The sequence below is a fragment of the Polypterus senegalus genome, chromosome 15 (assembly GCF_016835505.1).
Source record: "Polypterus senegalus isolate Bchr_013 chromosome 15, ASM1683550v1, whole genome shotgun sequence".
In the NCBI taxonomy this organism is placed as follows: domain Eukaryota; kingdom Metazoa; phylum Chordata; class Cladistia; order Polypteriformes; family Polypteridae; genus Polypterus; species Polypterus senegalus.
Window position 1 is genome coordinate 61,516,965 of NC_053168.1, and position 17,460 is coordinate 61,534,424.

The 17,460-nt window shown below is 37.1% G+C and overlaps 1 long non-coding RNA gene across 1 annotated transcript in view; it reads right to left on the minus strand.

The window, feature by feature from the left end:
- Positions 1-503: 503 nt before the first annotated feature.
- The window catches only part of LOC120515706, a 28,118-nt gene continuing 11,161 nt past the window's right edge, over positions 504-17,460 (minus strand). The window contains exon 3 of the long non-coding RNA XR_005630689.1: positions 504-1,000. This is a non-coding gene — a long non-coding RNA (uncharacterized LOC120515706). The remainder of the gene's footprint in view (positions 1,001-17,460) is intronic.

A 17,460-nucleotide genomic window follows, 5' to 3' on the forward strand; every position in this document is an offset into this window, starting at 1 on the left:
AAACTCATTTTCTTCAACCTGGAAGCACGTCATTCCTCTTGTCCATGTGACTCGGATGTACTTCTGGGGTGTAGGACAAATAGTCGCTGCTCCTCCCTGCCGTGCCTTCTAGCGGCCCCTGTGGTATCCAGCAGGGCTGTGGATAAAAACTCCAATGTTCATAATTCCCTGCTGGCATTCGGGGGGCACCTCCATGCTGCAGGGAGGGCTCCACCTAGCACCTGGGGGTATATGGCTGGGATGAATGGCCGGCCATGTACCACACATGACAGAGTTAAAGCACTAACAAAACATGAAATTAAATTATTGCCAAGGATCAAATGATCATAGCAGATAGTAATAGCAAAAATATAACACAGTTTCAAACTCTTCTAAGTCATCTTCACTAAGGAAGTGGCAAAACAAATGCTTAGTAAGGTAATGGATGAAAACATGTTTTTCTTTATCTGCTCTTTACTATGGACCCCTTATATCCACTTTCTTTTCAATGGACTGGCGTCCTGTACAAGGCTGTGTACTGTATTGGGAGCAGTGTTGCCAGGATAGACTTAGAAACTCTTAAAACCAAAATGGATGAAGTTTAAAGTTTAAGAATATTATATGTTACATCAAAAAGTTACATCTAGAAGTCTGTCTTGCAAACTGAATCACCTGTCACAATAAGAACAAGAGGGAGTCACAAAAAGGTTTGGAGTAGACACCCCATATATTGCAGGTGGTTGCAGACAAAATAAAGCAACTGGTTTCATGGAGTTCAACACGGAAATGATGAAAAACAATGGTATTTAAGGCAAGCCAGAGGAAGTGATGTCATTGGGGTCGGAACCAGAAGTGATGTCATTGAGGTCAGAACCGGAAGTGTCATCATTTGGGATGGGTGGAATTTCCCAAAAATGGTTTGCAGGAGTAGAAGAGAAAGGGTTAATGCACTGAGGCCCGGCATGGAATTTCCCTCATTTGAGCCCCTTAGCTGCCTCCTATGTGTATGTGTGTGACACACCTTTGGAAAAGAAAAGACAAAAGGGAGATGTATGAATACAATAATTAAAATAAAATAATCTATTTTTATCAGATTGCATGTGTTAAATGGGCACATGCTTTTTAATAAGGTATATTCCACATAAAAGGTATCAGTAATTGGTTGGGTTGATACCCTTTAAACCATGTCATTCAGAACCTGCAAACAGCATAATTTTAATAAAAAATTAATCAGATTTTTTTTCCTTTATAAGGATAAAAAATCTAAATTTTTGGGAGCTGATAAAACAGCCTGGATTTATTACAATCATGACTGATGTAAATGCATTCTAAATTAGCAAAACACAAGAGAACAAGCAAAAAGTTACAGGAAATGTTGATTACTTTTTAAAGCCATTCTCAAAGTGTGTTGTTAATTACTATGTTGCTGAACTGATGTGACGGCTACTTTTGTTTTTAATGGTGACAAAGGCAGTCCTGCTGGGCTGTCTAAATGAGTCAGACGCACATCCTGCTGACTCCTTTCAAAAAAGTCCTACAGTTAAGGATGTAAAGGTTAAAAGTATTTCACCACTTCTTACATTGTGGAAAAGTTGATCCACTATATATTAAACAGTAATATTGGTGGGGATATCTAAATCATGGTATGTAGTATGATTGAAATGCAAAGCAGTACAGAAATTGGTATAAAAAAACACAGTATTACTGGTTAAAGAAACTGGAGTGAAAGTTATAGTATTTTAACTTTATTGTTATGATCATTGCTCCTGCAGTTATAAATGCAGAGCAGTAGAAAGAAAGACATAATCCAGATTCCCTGAATGTAAGGCAGTTCTTCTATATTTGTTTCTGCATTTCAAAAGGTGAGAAACTATCCTAATTCTGTATTATTTCTAATACAGAGGAATTATATTTTTATGGCAAACTAATATACAAATTAAAGAACAGATCTTAGTCAGACGTTAAACCAAAATTCTAAGCAAATAGAATAAAAGTAACTTAAAATTCACAATCTTTAAAACTGACAAAATTCATCAGGGTGAGAACTGAAATGATCAGTATGCTTTTGTATGATCACTCCAAATAGCAAGATATGGTATCAATGCCTGTATTTATCAAGCATCAGAATTATTTCAAGGGCTTGCATTAAAGGTCAGACTATGCTAAGAATGTATCCTACCCCAAAGTAGGCCATAAAAAGTACTCATGAAGCATTGTTCAACTACTCCCGATAAGGAATGGAGTTCACATTTATGAATGAAAGACATCTTGATTTCTCTTTTGATTTTATGGTTTTCTGATACTAATGTTAAGGATTCATCACAAACATAATAATAATAATAATAATAATAATAATAATAATAATAATATTCAAAGGGATGTGATTACATTCAAAGAGAAGATGTATGGCACTCTCATGAAGTACTCTAGAGTCATGCGTTGAACTGGGTCACTTCACAACAACATCAAGAATAATACTAAGCTCCATGATGGATTGACTGAGACACACACCAAATGAGAGTTATGCTCTGGTATTTTTTTTTAACAATAAATGATTTATAGCCGTACTTCTAGGGTAATATGCTGGCTACCACAATACAATTTGCGTCTATGGATACCTGTATGTTGATACTGAGATACTGATTGCAATTCACATATGAATGCCCATTCACACTTCAGGCAATGATCTTCATGTACATGTTATCAATTACAACAACAACTCCAGGAAAAACAGTGATTTGCATGAATACAGCTTGCTTTAATATTATCTCATGTGGAGTGGTGTATAAATCTGTGTATTACTTGAAACGTTGGTGCAGAATTTGAGAAATGGTTGGTTGTGATATATGCAAATCATTGCTATTGCAAAGCTGTATTTTCATTACTGCCAAAAAGCATAACATTACCAACACTTTCATTCTGGCCAACAGCGCATGACTTAATCTTATAGATGGAGTGATTGCGTGATGTACAAGATTTGTTATGGAAATTATTCCATCTCTGTTAAATCAATATCTCTTTACAAGTTCATAGTGGTCCAGCATTTCAGAAATGTTCTGCTTTTCCTTTGATGTACAGTATGTGCCAACGTCTGCCTAAACTCCATTTTCTGGCAGCTTCTAGCAAGTTATGACAGCTCAGAAGCTCTCCTAAATCCTGGTGAAGTTAGAAGTAGTTTCCTATATTAGGAAAATTGATAAAATGCTCTTACACCTATGCCTCAGAGTAGGACCAAATTTCTGAGATTTTTGAGCCAGTAGGACCGTCTTCCTACTCTGAGACACTTGATAAGAATGTGTACAGATCTCCATATGCAACACTGTATAGCATGAGTGAAAAATAAGGAAGATGGAGAAGTACTTTCAAACTTGTAGCAATAATACAAAGTTCAAAACTAGGATTTACATTATCAAAGAAACAACTGTATGTAAAAGTTGAATGTGCAGTAAATGTTTAGCCTATTTAATGGAGTATTGTTGTCAATCACTTCAAAGGCAGCATTTCCGTGTATAAGCATAAAAAGTAGCATTTCCTGTGTTAAAGAGATCCATCACTAGTGACTCCTGCTAAGGCTGTTTCTTAACGCTGACTACAAAATTTTAAATATTATTAATTGTTCATGTAAGCATATTTTCAATACTACACTTTTTAATTAGACATTAGAAGAAAAATGAAACTTTGCAATTGTTGTGATGAACTTAAGTATATTGTAGGATTGATTTCTGCAATAAACGTCTATTAGCAGTTACCTGAGAATCAAAAATGAACATGCCCAGTTACAACAAAAGGGACATATTAAGGCCATGAACTCATTTTTTCAGTACAACAATAAAAATGATGGTTGGTGTCTCCTTAAAATAAAGGCTTCCTAGTACAACTGTCCTTTATTTAGTAATAAATGTACAAAATGATGTTTGCACCCATTAGTTATTTGTCACATAACGTTCTGGTATTCATTGTCACAGGGAGCCTATACTTCTGGCAACTTAAAGAAAGCAGGAACCATTAATGAATGGCATGTCAACCTCTTATATGGTATGGTTTGCTTGTTATTTATTGATTGCTTCAGTGTAGTGTCAGACAAAGGCAGTGCTTTAAGAGTCAGTGCCAAGTAAATATTAGGAAGAAATTAATTGTGACACTGCTGCTAACTTTTGTTCTATCTGCCTCCTTAGTATTGAGAAGTATAAAAGTCTGATGGACTGATGAAGTTACATCAGCCAAAGCCATGCCGCTTCCGGTCACACTGGTATATAACCCAGAGTTCCACCAGAAATTGACGTTCAATCGTGGACCAGCTTCTCGGCACAATGAATTTGTTTCTCGTCATCCGGACACTTAAACAGACCAGTGTGGGGGATTCCAACCCTAATATCTTTCTTGTTTGCTAAATTTTACAGTAAGTAAGAATAAAATTGAGGCACAATTTAGTAAACACACTGTGTTTGTGAAGTGTGTAATACAGTATTTATTTCACAGTATCTTGTGTAGTGTTGTAATACACTTTAGATATGTAATAATAATTTTAATGACGTATTACATTTTAAAATGTTGCATAATTTATTATGTCTATAACATCAATTGTAATCCCTTTTCTTAATTCATCCTTGATTTCTTTCCATTGACCAGTTCACTTCACATCCAACAGACACTTTCAAATGTAAGCGGGGCTGCCATGAACACTACCATATCAGGTCCTCTGGAAAATTTCATATTAAACACTCAGACTCATACTAGTTCAAAAACATATTTTTTTCCTTTTTTTACATAAAAGATACAGGATGTACATTGGTGAAACTGGGATATGTCCATCCATCCATCCATCCATCTCCCTAACCTACTTATGCAGGGAAGGGTTGCAGGGTAGCTGGAGCCTTTCCCAGCATTCACAGGTTGCAAGACAGTAACAACACCCAGGCAGATCAGTAACACAGGAGGATATTTGGTGATCAATTCAAGAAGCATATTTAAGCCATTAAGATCAAAGACGTACAAAACCTATTGTAGAAGTCTTAAAAACCCTTGTTCACAACCATACTGAACTCTCTCAATAAAGGTTATACAAGTCAAAGGAGGTTCTGCTCAAGCTTTATAACTCACTGGTTAGACCTCATCTGGAGTACTGTGTGCAGTTTTGGTCTCCAGGCTACAAAAAGGACATTACAGCGCAAGAAAAAGTCCATAGAAGAGCAATTAGGCAGATTCCAGGACAACACAAGATGAGTTATGAGGAAAGATTAAAAGAGATTTTTAGTTTAAGCAAAAGGAAATTAAGGGGAGACATGATTGATGTGTTTAAAATTATGAAATGAATTAGTACAGACTATCATTTTAAAATGTGTTCATACAGAGCATGGAACCACAGTTGGAAACTTGATAAGGGTAAATTATGCACAAACATTTGGAAGTTTTATTTTACACAAACAGCCTTAGACACATGGAATAAGTTACCAAGTAGTGTTGTGGATAGTACGACTTTAGGGACCTTCAAAACTTGACTTGATATTATTTTGGAAGAATTAAGTGGACAAGACTGGTGAGCTTTGTTGGGATGAATGGCCTGCTCTCATCTAGGTTGTTCTAATGTTCTCGCTTTGTGTTCTTTCACACGGTTTCAATAACACATTTCAAAGAAATTAGAAAAAGCAAAGCAATGCTTGGGTCACACATTTCCCCAAAACTAAATGACTGACCGACTTTTTAATCTTTTCATTCATCTTCTCCACTGGCTACTTTTCACAACTATTCTTGGTTATCACTCATTTAATCAGCCCTAGCCAGCACTTGAAGTGGGCCAGTACACATCGGTATGGAGTACCAGCATTCCTCAATATTTATCAGTTATATATTCTCAATGTTTTCAGGTGTACTGGCATGTGTCATGCATATGATGTCAGTCAAACTCATCTAGCTCACTGATCGACTGTTAGTGTATTGGGGCGCTAGAGAGTATGGCACAAAAGTATTGCATGTCCACTTCAGGTTCTGCCCCCAGCTTTGTCCTCCTGCCCAACCATAAATGTAACAGCGCTAAACACATACTATGTGTCATTAAACTTCATTCTTTCTAAATTTACACTCCTGTTTGGCTGAGATTGCAGCAATTCCTTTGAAACTTGTACAATCTCCAGCTAAAGTTAAAGGTTTTACATGATACCAGCATGTTGTTATTATTAACTGTTTTTATTCCAGTTATTTTACATAAAATAAAGCTCTGCTACAGTTAACTTTATGTTAATCATTTCAGCACATATTAGGAAATACTGTTTTCTGCAACTGATCCAAATAATTTTTTTTAGAATTATAATTAGTCACAGACGACTTTCAATTTTTATTGTGTAATCTTTTTTTTTGGTAAATATTATATTTATTTATTATTTTGTCCATTCCTATGAGGATTCACTGTATCATGGGTGTATTGTCTTGTGAAGCCTGTATCACAATTTTGTATGCTGATTTAGTTTATCGCCTCAAACCAATTTTATGATGGGGTTGGGGGGGCAAAATGTCCCTTGACGGCATTATTTAAAGCACCGACCCTGCCTCTGACACAATTAATGGATAAACCCATGAACGTTTGGTGTCTGTCTGTTAAAGGAGGATCTGTGTTTGAGGCAAAACAGAAGTAAGAAGAGAAAATGAAAACTGTGTCACAAATTAAAACCAGTCAATTTACAGACATTCAGCTGTTTGCAGCAATATTCAGCTCCTTTAGGATCACAAGGTCATTTTTTGGAAGATTAATTTTTTTAAAACTGTCAGGCTGAAGAGAGTACATTCCATTTGTTTCCTTTAAGACAATTCTTATGCTTACGCGGTTTCACAACAGGAGTATGTTCTATGACCCCTTTTGCCTATTCTCAACATAAATGACTGTAGTGATAAAGCTCATGATAGCTGCCATAATGTTAAGTTCTCTTCTCACTCATTTCAGGATCTGAGCAGGATTACAGACTGGCATGCTGTAATTTCATAAACTGGTGTTGACTGTGCACTGATTAAGCTTAACATGTTCTGTTTGAATTAAAGGCTAATTAATTTCTGGAGTAATCGACCAAAACAAGTGTGGTAGCAAATCTTGCAAAACTCTTCATGAGTGACAGCATCCCAAAGTCTGAGTGAAAAAACGGAAGCTAACATATGGATGGCAATGTTTCCCTTGAAGCAGATCTGAGTCTGTGTATTAACCCACCCTGCCAAACTTTCACGATTCCTAGATTGAAAGTATTTAAAAAATGTGTCTGTATCTGCTGGTTCTCATCACACAGTTTTAGGAACAAGAGCCACTTTCAAGCCATATAAACCAGCTGCTCTGAGATCAACAGTATGCTTCACTGCAGTCTGGCCTTCTTTAAGAAGGAAGGCATTTTTAAATTCTAGGAAGACATCACCCATATCTTTTATCTCTTGTTTGATCTGCTGGCCTTCAGTAACATGCTGCTCCCCAAGTGTAACTAATGGACTTTCTTTGAGCCTTAGGCCATCTGCCTGGTCAATAAAGCAGTAAATGATCATTCTTAAGGCTCCTGAGTTGGCGAAGGCTGCTGTTACCTTTCAAATGATGATTGTATCTGTTGTTGCTTGTTTTAATTGCTTACATGTGTATTTGTCCAATTAGCCATCCTTTTCAAAGAAATTTGTGTTGTGTTATATCTTAAAAAACTGTACCATGAGGAATAAGTAGAATTAATTGCATTAATTTATTGAATTATTGTAATTTATTTCACAGTCTAAAAATGAAACACAGCATAATATCCCCAAACCCACTTAATCCATTTCAAGCTCATGGATGGGTAGACCCTTTCTTGGCGGCATCAAGGACAAAGCAGAAACCAGCCTAACAATTTCAGGTAAAAAATGTAAGACTATATTACATGTCACATATGCTTTTTAATAAAAAAGTATTTAGGAGGGCTGACACATTTTATTTGTTTTGTTATCTAGTTTGTTATGACACATGGAGTGAATACCTTCAAGTTATAACTTCTGTAATTTAGATATGTGATGACATACAATATGGACATTTGGTAGCACCACTTGCAAACCAAGCACCAGCAAATGGTTAGAATTTATTTTGAATTTTAACTTTAGCTGGAATGATTAAGCAGTGGAGATATAGAGAGTGTATGAGAAATCTGTGTTATAGTATAAATAAGCCAACATCAATTAAACATTGTATGCCTGTTCCTTTTCGAATCTCTAAATAAAGCTTTTTTAATGTTATGTTCTTATTGTTATCCCAATGATAAAACAATTGCAGGCTAGTAGAGCTAGTAAAAGAGAACCAGGAGATAGAAATAAAACCATGGAAAGGTAAGAATCATGCACCAAAATTCAAAATGTAAATCAAACTTAAAACTGAAAGCCTTGCAATAATTCCAGGATATAAATTCATAAATAGATAGATAGATCGATGGATAGATACTTTATTAATCCCAAGGGGAAATTCACATAATCCAGAAGCAGTATACTGATACAAAGAAACAATATTAAATTAAATAGTAATAAAAATGAAAAAATGAAAAAAATAAAAATAAAAAAAGCAGACAATAACTGAGTAATGTTAGCATTTACTCCTCCGGGTGGAATTGAAGAGTCGCATAGTGTGGAGGAGGAACGATCTCCTCAGTCTGTCAGTGGAGCAGGACAGTGACAAAAGTCTGTCACTGAAGCTACTCCTCTGTCTGGAGATGACACTGTTCAGTGGATGCAGTGGATTATTCATGATTGACAGGAGTTTGCTTAGTGCCCGTCGCTCTGCCACAGATGTTAAACTGTCCAACTTTACTCCTACAATAGAGCCTGCCTTCTTAACAAGTTTATTCAGACGTGAGGCGTCTTTCATCTTTATGCTGCCTCCCCAGCACACCACTGCGTAGAAGAGGGCACTCGCCACAACCGTCTGGTAGAACATCTGCAGCATCTTACTGCAGATGTTGAAGGATGCCAACCTTCTCAGAAAGTATAGTCTGCTCTGACCTTTCTTACATAGAGCATCAGTATTGGCAGTCCAGTCCAATTTGTCATCCAGCTACACTCCCAGATATTTATAGTAATGTACTGTACACAAAAAGAGATGATTGATTTTTATCCACAAACTTTAACAAAATTAGCAAGACATCATCTGCTTTACCAGTACACCTGTTATGTCACTTGCAGTGATGAAGAGATAGCAACAGTAACCAATTGCTAACAACAAGGGCCACACAATGTTGATAAACAAACTGGCAGCTAAGAAAACAATAAAAAATAATTGATTTACCAAAACCATAAAACCAAAATGAAAGTAAATAATAAACTGATGTAACAAAACCAGCAAAATCATAACATTTTTGTTCTTTATTTGTTACGTGTTTAAGCCAGGGTCCCCTCACCAGCTTATGTTTAAATTACTTTGTTTTTTTATTTATTTGAAATTACTATAGCTTATATTGATGTTATTTATATTTATTCTTCACATAATTATGTATTTTTTGTCAATTTAGTTTATTATTCAGTTTTCGTTGGGGGACCCAAAAATTCCCAAAATCTTTCAACATGGGAGTAGGGTGTACAGTAGTTGTAGACTATGCCACTAGGCATCGCATACCTACAGTCTATTTAATCAGTCCGTCAAGTTTCATTTTGGTTAGCTGACCGAATGCATGTTTCTGATATTTATTCTACAGTCGGCGGGTGACTTTCGTCATTTTTTTTTGTGCAATTTTGTCAGGTCATATCCAACACCAAGACAATGACGATTGTGTTTTTTTCAGTATTAATGAACTTGTTAGTAAATAGTTTTCCCTTAAACAGACTGTTCATCATCAACATTATACTGAACTACTGAGGCATCTGCTGGAAGAAAAACATCCTGAACAGTGGCACATGTGAAACAGCATTTTGCACCATGGCAGTGCACCTACACACACCACTGCACCATGACAGTGCTCCAATACATACCACATTATCAGTCAAAGTGCCCCCTGCTCACTTCGCTCACCAACCCCCCCATTCCCCCCACCTGCACTACGTGCTATTGTGAAGAGAGGGGCTGAACGCACCCCAAGGAGACCCGGTTGCTCCTCTAAAACCCCTCTTAAACGGTGATACAATGGGAAACAGTTTTTTTTTACCTACTTGATTGCTTGATTGGCTGCTGGCTGGCTGCTGCTGCTATGCTACGTGATCTGCATCTTGTGCGGCACTTCGAACGTTTAAAACCCTGTACAGCAGCTGTCCTTTTGTCTCACTGCCTTGTCTCTCTTCTCCCCCAGACATCCTCAAACACTATTCAATTTCTTTTCGCTGTTTTGTTATTTCACTGAGTAATATTTTCTGTTTGTTTGCTAATATAATCTTTACCATCATTTTTTTGAAACTTTTGAATTTTCCTACTTCCATTATCTCTAATTGCGGCAACATTTTTGAATTCTTTACGACGTTCTACTTTTCTGGCCCTGGTCGTGGTTAAATCTCTTGGCACAATGTCCAGTCTCGCATAACGTGAAAGTGTCTTTCTGAGAAGGTCACGTCTCGCCTCTCTGAAAAGGTCTCATCTCCTCCCAAGTTTTTTTTTTATATAATAGAGAGATTAAAATTGAGACTGAAGGAAGACAATTTGCTGCCATGTTAGAAATCACAAGGGAAGCAATTTGACAGTGACTAAAAGGGAATTGTTGTAAGTTGTCTAATAAAGTGTTTTTTTTTAACAATTCTTGGAGTTTATGCACTGCCCCATATGTGTGACAATTTGTATTTGTATTCTTTGTATTTTGTGGGCAGTTCCAAAGCTCATGGGAAATGCAGTATCTTGCAGTACATTGCATGTGCTTGGTGTTGGTGCATTCTTTTGTGTTTTTTCTTATTTTTATTGTTGGATTTTGGATTTTTGACCTTTGTTTTTTGAGCACTCTATTTGGATTGTGTATTGGGTCCGTGTTGTTCCTGGATTACCCTTGTAAGGCAACTCCTTTTGTGTCTTTCTGTTCTTTAAGCTTTCTTTTGTTATTCCGGACAATTATGAATGAATCTTTTATTTATAAAGCTTTCCTGTTTGCCCATTTAATTTCCTAGCCTAGGGTTTATAGCCATCCCTTTTCTAGTTGGACATGGTTGATATAATTGGGACATTTAAGAATATATTTTTGAACTTTAATTTAGAAGTGCATTTTGGCCCTGGCTGTCTTTGTGTGCACCCTGGGCAGATTGACAGAGAATCATGCCTGCTTTCTTAGCCATTTTCGAAGCCTCACACCACTTTGACCATTTTGGATAAGTGGATCACTATATTGCCCAACAACTTAAATTGACATATGGGAATGCACGTTTACAATTCATATGTGGAAATTTACTAATTGAACATTACATGAATATGTTACAAGTTACACGAGTAAAGCTTGCATTAACCAAAGAGATTACCTGGATAAAGTTAGAAACTCATATTTTATTCTAGCTCTACCTCAGTCTGCTGGATAATGCAGGCTTTACCTAGGTGATGCTAAGTATATCCAGGTCTGCTGGAATTTGTGAACTTTACCTGGATAATTTTTGGTTTATCCAATTTGCAGGCTTTACCTGTAACATATACATCACATTTCAAGACACGCAAAGTGCTTTACATAGAGAATGGGAAGCCACTTCAAACACCACCAATGTGTAGAATCTACCTACATGATGCAACAGCAGACATTTTGCATCAGTAAGATCAGTACACATTAGTTATTAGGTTGAGAATGGGTCAGAGAGATAGTTAGCCAATTAGAGACGAGGGATGCTTAAGAGTCTAGAATGACCAGGTCGTGATGGGCAATTTAGGCAGGACATCAGGAAACATTGTACTCTTTACAAAAGATGTAAACTGATCCTTTATGACCACAGAGAGTCAAGACCTTAGTTGTATGTCTCATCCCAAGGACAGAGCCATTTTTTCGGCACAGTGTTCCTGACACTGTACTAGGCTTTGGGATCCACACAGGGACCACAAGGTAAAGTGCCACTGCTGGCCTCACCAACACCTCTTCCAGCAGCAACCCAAGTTTTTTCTAGATAGTCTCCCATCCAAATACTGACCAGGCCCAAACATGTTTAGCTTCACAGCAGTTCAAAGATCTTTTCTCAGACTTTCATAAGATGTAAAGTTAATTTGTGACCTTTAACCCAACAAACTTTTATGAGCCTAATTCAGTAGAGATAATTAATGATCTCCTCAAATTTTATTCCAATGATAGTGTTGTTGAAGACAATTGTTTTTTTGAGACATTTACAAGGGCTACTGGTGAAATTGTCTTTACTTAATGCTAATGACATGGGGCCTCATGTAGAAACAGTGTGTACGCACAAAAATGTTGCGTACGCCCGTTTCCACACTCACTTCGAGATGTATGAAAACTAAACTTGGCTTAAAACCACGCACATTTTCACGGCAGCCCCTCACCTTGCATACACACTTTTCTGCTTGGTATTGCAAACTGGCGGCACCCAGCGTCAAAGGCACTGTCACAGAATGAATCTGCTTATGTTTATAGAAAGCATTTCCACTCTATTAATGTGAAAATTATCTGTGATGCGAAAATGAGTCTCATTAATGTTTTGGCGAAGTAGCATTGGTCAACTCATGATTAATTCATCCTGAGAAATAGTAGCATTGGGAACAAGCTTGAAAATGGTGTTGTGCGTGATGGCTGGCCTCTTGGTAAGATAAGACATTTAATATTATCCTTTTGGTCAATTTTGTAGATTATCTGTATGATGTATCCATATAACATGATTACTTTGGTGACAGCCAGTACATTCTGTTGACGTGGCTTCTCACCCCACATGCCAAACCCCTGACTGAAAAAGAGCGATGTTATAACGACCTCCACGATCGTACTCGGGCTGTGGTAAAACGTACTATATGGCAGCATAAGGGCCATTGCCGCTGCCTGGATAATACTGGTGGAGTGTTGCTCTGTTGTCCACAGAAAGTGTGTCGCATTGTGTATCACTATGTACAACATCATTTTCTTATCTAATATTTTTCACATATTCAATACATTCCTCAGAGAATTAATATTAAAATATTTTTCTAAAGAATCATTTGATCCATCATGATTTATTATTCTTTTAAAATACCTTCCAAGTCAAAATTGCATAATCCTAGATCCTTGACTTTTCTTTGTTCAGAAAAGCCATGAATAAAAAAATTAGTAACTTTAGAACTTTACGGGGAATTTATTACAATTATATAAATGATGTATGGAGAAGCAAATGAATAGCTATGACTTACGGTGTCTGTAATGGACTGGCACCACGTCCTGGGCTGTTTCATGCCTTGTGCCCAGTGCTGCAGAGATAAGGTCTGACCCACACCCGCAACCCTGAACTGGATTAGTCAGGTTTGAGAATGTCATTTTATATTATGACATGCTGCAGAAGTAAAACTTTTCCATAGACTTAAATTTTTCAAAATAATTTTACATACCTCACTAATTAAAATTAACAGTGTATATGTTTAATTGTTTCCCACCTAATTATCTTACATTTACATAAAGCAACATTTCTAACATTTTGTATTTTTTTTTACTTGAGTAAGTGATCACTTTAACGCCTCAAGTAAAAAATGCCCGGAATGGCTCACTAGGGTGCATTAAGCAAACAAACAATTGTGGAAGACTGATTCCTTTTGGTCTTGTCTGTCTCCTGCCAACCTTTTACTCTTTCGTTGTTCCATAAATTTTAAACTCCTGTGGAGAAGGAGCAGACAAGGTATCAAGGGTAGTGTTTCAAGTGCGATTGTTAGAAGCAGACATTGTAAAGCTACATGTCTAAAATAGCTTTTTTTACATTAGTGGCATTTAAAATAAATTCAGAAAAGTAGGATTTAAAAGAAGGCCAGTCTGCTTCCTAAAATAAATAAAATGTGTACAAATTCAACTAAGTACCACTTTAAGTTGGAAATAATGATGTACTTGATGTTCATGAGCACATAGTAAGTTTACCTCATGTAAATTATCATAGTGTTGTTGGCAATGAATGTCTAAATCTGCACATTTATTTTACACAGCCAATAATTGCTGACTTGTTTTTCTTTCTTTAACATAATACTAAAACACCTTCTTCAAGCTCAAAATGCTAGAGGTTTGTAAAAAAATAACATGAATAAAAACTTTTAGTTGATTTATTTGATATTCTATAGAATTAGATCATTGCAAATGCAATAATTGTATATGTGGAACAATCTGATTACAGTTTTAGCTGTACACAGAGTACTATAGACACATAGAGTAAATTATCAAGTAGTGTGTTAGACACAAAGTCAAACCAGCAGTACTCAAGGACTCTCTGAAAAGATACAGTACCGAAGGAGTCCAGTTTTCATCCCAGGTCACTGGATAGCATCCATGTCTCGCAACCAGGATACAGTTGATGGTAGACATTTTAGGTGTAAAACCAGACTGTTCCGGTCACTTGACCCCAGCAAGGACCTTACCCGGCACCGAGAGCAGTGTTATACCCCTGAAGTTGCAGCAATCCAGGCAATCACCCTTCCATTTCCAGATAGGGACAATAAGTCTCTCTTTCCAGTCAGTTGGGTTTTACTAACATTGTTTTAGTAAATTTACAGTAAATTACTGGTTACTAAATTATACTACTATTACAGTTACCACGTAAAAATTTAGGAATTACTGTAATTCAACAGAAGTGTACTGTTACATCACATTAATTATGTGGCCCAGTTTATTGTGAGGTCACTGTATAGTATTATATTTTTATTGGAATATAGAGTAATATGATACAGTAAAATACTGAGAAAGTAATGCAATTAGTAGCCAGTAATGTACTGTAAATTCACAGTAATTTTTTTTTACAGTGTGGAGATCAGTGTCATTTTTAGCATAAATATTCTGTTGGGGATACAGCCAAGTTTCCCTATATGTGTGCAAACTTCTCTGACGTAAATATTAACTTACATAACTAATTAGTTCTGTCCACTTTTCCTAATTATTAGAGAAACAATGCAAAATACCCACGCTTTGCAGTGGAGAAGTAGTGTGTGAAAGAAGTTATGAAAAAGAAAAGGAAACATTTTAAAAATAGCGTAACATGATTGTCAATGTAATTGTTTTGTGACTGTTATGAGTGTTGCATTCATCAAGGATTTGATTATCATTATTTGTTTCAATCAGGTTTGCATTTGGAGGATGTGTTGTGTTCAAGTTATATTCCATGTTTGTCAACCGTTGTAAAGATAACAGGTTTCATTCATCGAAGTGTTCACTACCCAAATCTGTACTCTTGAATCTAAGATGTTTAACAATCATTTTCGGTATTAAGTTGTGGATTTGCCTGCGAATATTTAGCGGCAGCGTGTTTATGAACTTAATTTAAACTTAAGCTTTACACCTTGCTTTCCTATTGATATGTCTACAAAGGCTTTTTCAGATTCCGAGGGTTGTTCCTTTCTTACTGCATCAATAAACAGCTCGTCTTCCTCTTTATCTGAGACATCACACACTGCATGCACGGGTTTACCTATCCCAGTCCTGCAAACTTTAGCGAAGTGGCTCAATTTACCACATTTTTTACACTGTCTTCCTTTAGCTGGACATTGACTTTTTCCACCGTGTGCTTTGTTTCCGCAGTACCTGCACTTATGAATATACTTGTATGTGTCACTCGCTTCATATTCTTTTGCTGCCTTCTCAATTGTGTAATGCGTTTTTTTTTCAGCGCTCTTTGGAGGTCTTGCTTTTGTGTGCGTACTGCGTTTACAGTCAGTTCACGTGAGCCGCTCGGAGTACATGCATCGAAGGTTCTCAGCTGTGCTTGTGCTATCTCGTGCGATCTTGTGATGTCCATGGCTTTATTTAATGTTAGCTAAGACCTGGCACTTAAACTTTTCTCTCGCACTTTCGCTGAGTTTGTGCCAAACACTAGTCTATCCCTGACCATCTCATCTTCATTTGCATAAACAAAGTCCTTCACCAGCAATTTTAACTTCATTACAAAGTCTCATTAAACTTGTATCTCGCAAATATCGTATTCGTCTTAGGCATGACAAACGCCAGCAGCAGCGTGTCTATGAATGTAATTTAAAGTTAAGCTTTACGCCTTGCTTTCCTATTCGTTTGCATAAGCACAGTCCTTCACCAGCAATTTTAACTCCGTTACAAAGTGATCAAAAGTCTCATTTATACCCTGCGTCTTCTCATTAAACTTGTATCTCGCGAATATCATATTCGTCATAGGCATGACAAACGCCAGCGGCAGCGTGTCTATGAACTTAATTTAAACTTAAAGATTACACCGTGCTTTGTTTCTGCAGTAGCTGCACTAATGAATATGCTTGTATGCATCACTCGCTTCATATTCTTTTGCTGCCTTCTCAATTGTGTAATGCGTTTTTTGTTCACCGCTCTTTGGAGCTCTTGCTTGCAGTAAAGTTAAGCTTTACACCTTGCTTTCCTATTCGTTTGCATAAGCACAGTACTTCACCAGCAATTTTAACTACATTACAGCAATTTTAACTCCGTTACAAAGTGATCAAAAGTCTCGTTTATACCCTTCATCTTCTCATTAAACTTGTATCTCGCAAATATTGTATTCGTCATAGGCATGAGAAACGCCAGCAGCAGCTTGTCTGTGAACTTAAGGTTTTCACCGTGCTTTGTTTCCGCAGTAGCTGCACTTATGAATATGCTTGTTCTCTGCGTACTGCGTTCACAGTCAGTTCACGTGAGCTGCTCGGAGTACATGCATCGAAGGTTCTCAGCTGTGCTTGTGCTATTTCGTACGATCTTGCGATGTCCACGGCTTTATTTAATGTTAGCTCAGACCCGGTACTTAAAAGTTTCTCTCGCACTTTCGCTGAGTTTGTGCCAAACACTAGTCGATCCCTGACCATCTCATCTTCGTTTGCATAAGCACAGTCCTTCACCCGTGAATATTTAGTGGCAGCGTTTCTATTGGATTGTTGCTGACGGACGGCCTTATATGGGCAGGCACTCAATTACGTGGGAGGCGTGATGATGAGGGACGCAACTCCGCCTCACACGGCGACCGAGCTGCAGGCAATGGCCGTATATGTATGTAAGTCGGTTCCAGTTATGACCATTATGTGTAGAATTTCAAAATGAAACCTGCCTAACTTTTGTAAGTAAGCTGTAAGGAATGAGCCTACCAAATTTCAGCCTTCTACCTACACGGGAAGTTGGAGAATTAGTGATGAGTCAGTCAGTCAGTCAGTGAGGGCTTTGCCTTTTATTAGTATAGATGACAATGATGCACTTTTTGCTTTGAACCCTGCCCCACCATAACCTATAATATGAGGGGGGGGTAAAAGCTTTAGATTCGTGAAAATTTCAATCTTCTGTTTTCAACAGATCTCAATGTTTAAGGGACCCCTGATACCAAAAACATTGATATCTCAATGATGGGTGTGTGTCTGTCTGTCTATGTGTGTGTCTGTGTGTCACAGTTTCTTGTGGATGGTCTAAACTAAAATGGCTGGATGGAAAA